Genomic DNA, 3,709 nt, shown 5'->3' on the forward strand with positions numbered 1-3,709 from the left:
GGAATAAAAGATCCTAATACCATCCAATGGCGACGTGGGCCCGTAAGCCACACAGCCATGTTAGTAATAGTTTTGTAACGACTAGACTCGACTTTGGGCAGGGAGTTGGAAAAGGGGATTCCTACAGGCAGTCGGTTCTAATAGCAACTTGTGACGCCCCCGATTCAATCGTACACTACTCATACATGCAAATGTGTACGACCAAGATCAGGGACTCACGGGAAGATATCACGACACAACTCTAAAAACAAATAAGTCATACAAGCTTTAATATTACAAGCCAGGGGCCTTGAGGGCTCGAATACAAATGCTTGACCATACAGAGTCAGCGGAAGCAACAATATCTGAGTAAGACATAAGTTAAAGAAGGTGCCATAAGATGGATAGCACAAACCGGGGATACAGATCAAAAGAGGCGCGGGCCTCCTGCCTGAGATCCTCCTAAACTTCTCCTGGTCGTCGGCATCCTGCACGTAGTAGTAGGCACCCTCGGTGTAGTAGGGGTCATCATCGACGGTAGCATCTGGCTCCTAGGCTCCAACATCTGGTTGCGACATCCGAGAAGAATGGAAAAGGGGGGAAAGAGGGAGCAAAGCAACCGTGAGTACTCATCCAAAGTAGTCGCAAGCAAGGATCTACACTACATATGCATTGGTATCAATGAAATGGATAGAATCTATGGACTGAACTGCAGAATGCCAAAATAAGAGGGGGATAGCTAGTCCTATCGAAGACTACGCTTCTGGCAGTCTCCGTTCTAAAGCATATAGAAGAGAGTAGCAAGGCATAGCATAATCCTACCCGGCGATCCTCCCCTCGTCGCCATGTGGGAAAGCGATCACTGGGTTATCTCTGGAACTTATCTGGGTGTGTTTTATTAAGTATCTGGTTCTAGTTGTCATAAGGTCGAAGTACAACTCCGGTAGTCCTTTTACCGAGGGACACGGCTATTCGAATAGATAAACTTCCTACAGGGGTGCACCACATTACCCAACATGCTCGATCCCTTTGGTCGGGCACACTTTCCTGGGTCATGCCCGGCCTTGGAAGATCAACACGTCGCAACCCTATCTAGGCCTAATAAAGAGGTCAGCACGCCGATCTAAATCCTAAGCGCGCAGAGGTCTTGGGCCCATCGCCCTTTGCACTCCTGCACGTTGCCAGGGAGGCCAGAAGTAGACCTAGCCTCCCTAATACAAGAGCAGGTGTTCCAGTCCAATCCGGCGTGCACCGCTCAACCGCTGACGTCTAGGAGGCTTCGGCTGATACCACGACGTCGAGAGCCCATAACTGTTCCCACGTAGTTGGTTAGTGCATATAGGCTCGTAGCCACACTCAGATTAAATACCAAGATCTCATTAAGCGTGTTATTTTGAAGTAACAGTGGACGCCGACCAGGGACCAGGCCCACCTGTCTCCTAGGTGGTCTCAACCCGCCATGTCGCTCTGCCACAAAGTAATAGTCGGGGGCCTTCGAGAACCCAGGGCCATCACGATCTGGATGGAACCACATGTCCCTTCAGCCCCCCACATCGGAATCACTTGCGGGTACTCTATGAGCCGACCCGACTTTAATCACATCATGTAACTTGTATAATATGTATGTATGTATATACCTGTGATCACCTCCCGACTGATCACGGCCCAATAGCATAGCATGACAGACAAACAAGAATGTAGGGCCACTGAAATACTAGCATCCTATATTAAGCATTTAGGATAGCAGGTAAAGGTATCAACAATTATAGCAACAATGACAAGCTATGCAACAAAATAGGAGCTATTGAATCAACAACGGTAGCAAAACTAATGCAAGAATAAGAGAAAAGAGAGTGGGCAATATATGATTGATCAAGAGTAGTCAATCGAGGCAGCAGCAGCGTCAGTCTCATAGTCTACCAGAGAGAAGAAGGGGGAAAGAAACAATAAATACAATGCGAACAGATGCAGCACAAAGCAAGACATAGTAATACGCGATGCTAGGGGTGATCTAACGCAATGCTAGGTGATATAGGTGGAGGGGGGAAACATCCGGGAATGTTTTCCCGAAGTTTGAAATTTTTGGGTAGATGAATCGGAGGGGATGGTTCCATGTTCAGCATGCTAGGGGCGTGTGAAAGATGAACAGAGCGTGTATTCAGATTTGTCATGTTTTCTCTAAGCAACTTTGATGTATAAAATATTTTCATCCGAGTTACGAATTATTTTATATGATTTTCAAAGTTTTTAAATGATTTTCTAATTTTCGGATTTAATTTAATTAGAAATTAAGTTAGTATTTAAATGCTATGGGTACACAGAAAGTGTACCCAGAAGTGTGCACCTGAGGCTGACAGGTGGGGATAGTTGACTAACTCAACTACCCAGTCAGCAGAGGCTGACAGGTGGGCCAGGGGATGCTGACTTAGTGGTCAATAGGTCAACATTAACCCGTCAATGTATTTAGCAGGTATTTATTTTAAAATTTCTCTAATTACTTGGCGTGGCCCACATGTCATACTCTAGTTTATTAATAGGTTTATTTTTAAAACAGGGTTAGTTTAGTGGGTGGGCCCCCGGTGCCAGTGAATGTTTATGGGGGATTAGTGGCTGACGACAGCCACGTCACGATTAGCGCCAGTGACGAACTACAGAGCGGCAGCGGCACGGGAGCTTGCCGGAAACGGCGTACGGGGAGTCGATCGCGGCGGGGCTGGGTCCATTCGAACGCCTGCGTGATGGGGCATCGCATGGGGGTGGTGGCACAGCCGGGGGTGGTCGGTGTCGACCGCTACGCGGGCGGCCGGCGGCAATAGAAGTCGGGCGAGACGGGAAGCAGTGGTCGGGGTAAGGCCAAGAGGGTGTGGGGAGCGGGAGGTAGGCTGCGGGTGCGCGCGCGCAGGCGGGCGCAGCAGAGGGCGGTCCAGGGCGTGCGGGAGCACGGCAATGGGCGCGCGCTGACGCGGGGAGCGCGAGCTCACCGAGGCACCGGGTGCGACGGCGTACGACGACTATGGTTAAGAAGGCGGGATAGGGGTTGCGGAGGAGGCTCACAGTGAGCGACGGGGAGCTAGGAAAGTGGTCGGAGCGGCCGGAGACGAGTCGGAGAAGCGGTTCGTCGACGCGTGGAGGTGGTGGCCGAGGCGGATGGGGAGGACCAGCGAAGGAGAGGCGGGGATGAGCAGTCCGGCGGTGGTGGTGGCGGCGGGCGATGGTGACGGTGAGCTGCGTCGGGCGACGTCGGGAGCAGGAGGGGCCGATCCAGATCAAGGAAGGAGGGGGGATCAGGGAAAGTGTGGGGTATCAGGCTAGGGTTTGCGGGGGGTGCTCGGGGTTAGTAGGTGAGGGGGGTGAACCGGCCCGTTTGGGCGGCTGTGGTCGGTTGGCCCCTTCTATTTTATTTTTTTGTTTTGTTTGTTTTTTCCCTGTTTAATTTATCTATTTATTTTGTTCTTGTTTTATTTTAGTTTTATAAAACATAAACCTAGTCCCTAGATTAATTTTTTAGTTTAATTTACTACCACAAAGTGTTCGACACACAATCAATATAGTTTAAATTTTTACAATTCTTAAAAAATGCATTTAATTGATTATTTTACTGATGTTTTATTTATTTTAGGACCTTTAAACACTTTTTAAAATGTTGGCATCTCCAACAGCATTAACTATGAATTATTTGCCACATTTCGAACACTTTGGTTTTAACGTTTGAAAACTTTTAAAGTTTGAC

General features: G+C 48.8%; 1 long non-coding RNA gene across 1 annotated transcript; it reads right to left on the minus strand.

Moving 5' to 3' along the window:
- Positions 1–244: 244 nt before the first annotated feature.
- On the minus strand, positions 245–3,280 carry LOC123065379 (uncharacterized). Its single transcript, XR_006431006.1, has 2 exons — positions 3,034–3,280; positions 245–544 (listed from the first exon to the last, which is right to left on the minus strand). It is a non-coding gene; the product is annotated as an uncharacterized lncRNA (long non-coding RNA).
- Between the last annotated feature and the right edge of the window lie 429 nt (positions 3,281–3,709).

Source organism: Triticum aestivum, chromosome 3B, assembly GCF_018294505.1.
Source record: "Triticum aestivum cultivar Chinese Spring chromosome 3B, IWGSC CS RefSeq v2.1, whole genome shotgun sequence".
NCBI lineage: Eukaryota > Viridiplantae > Streptophyta > Magnoliopsida > Poales > Poaceae > Triticum > Triticum aestivum.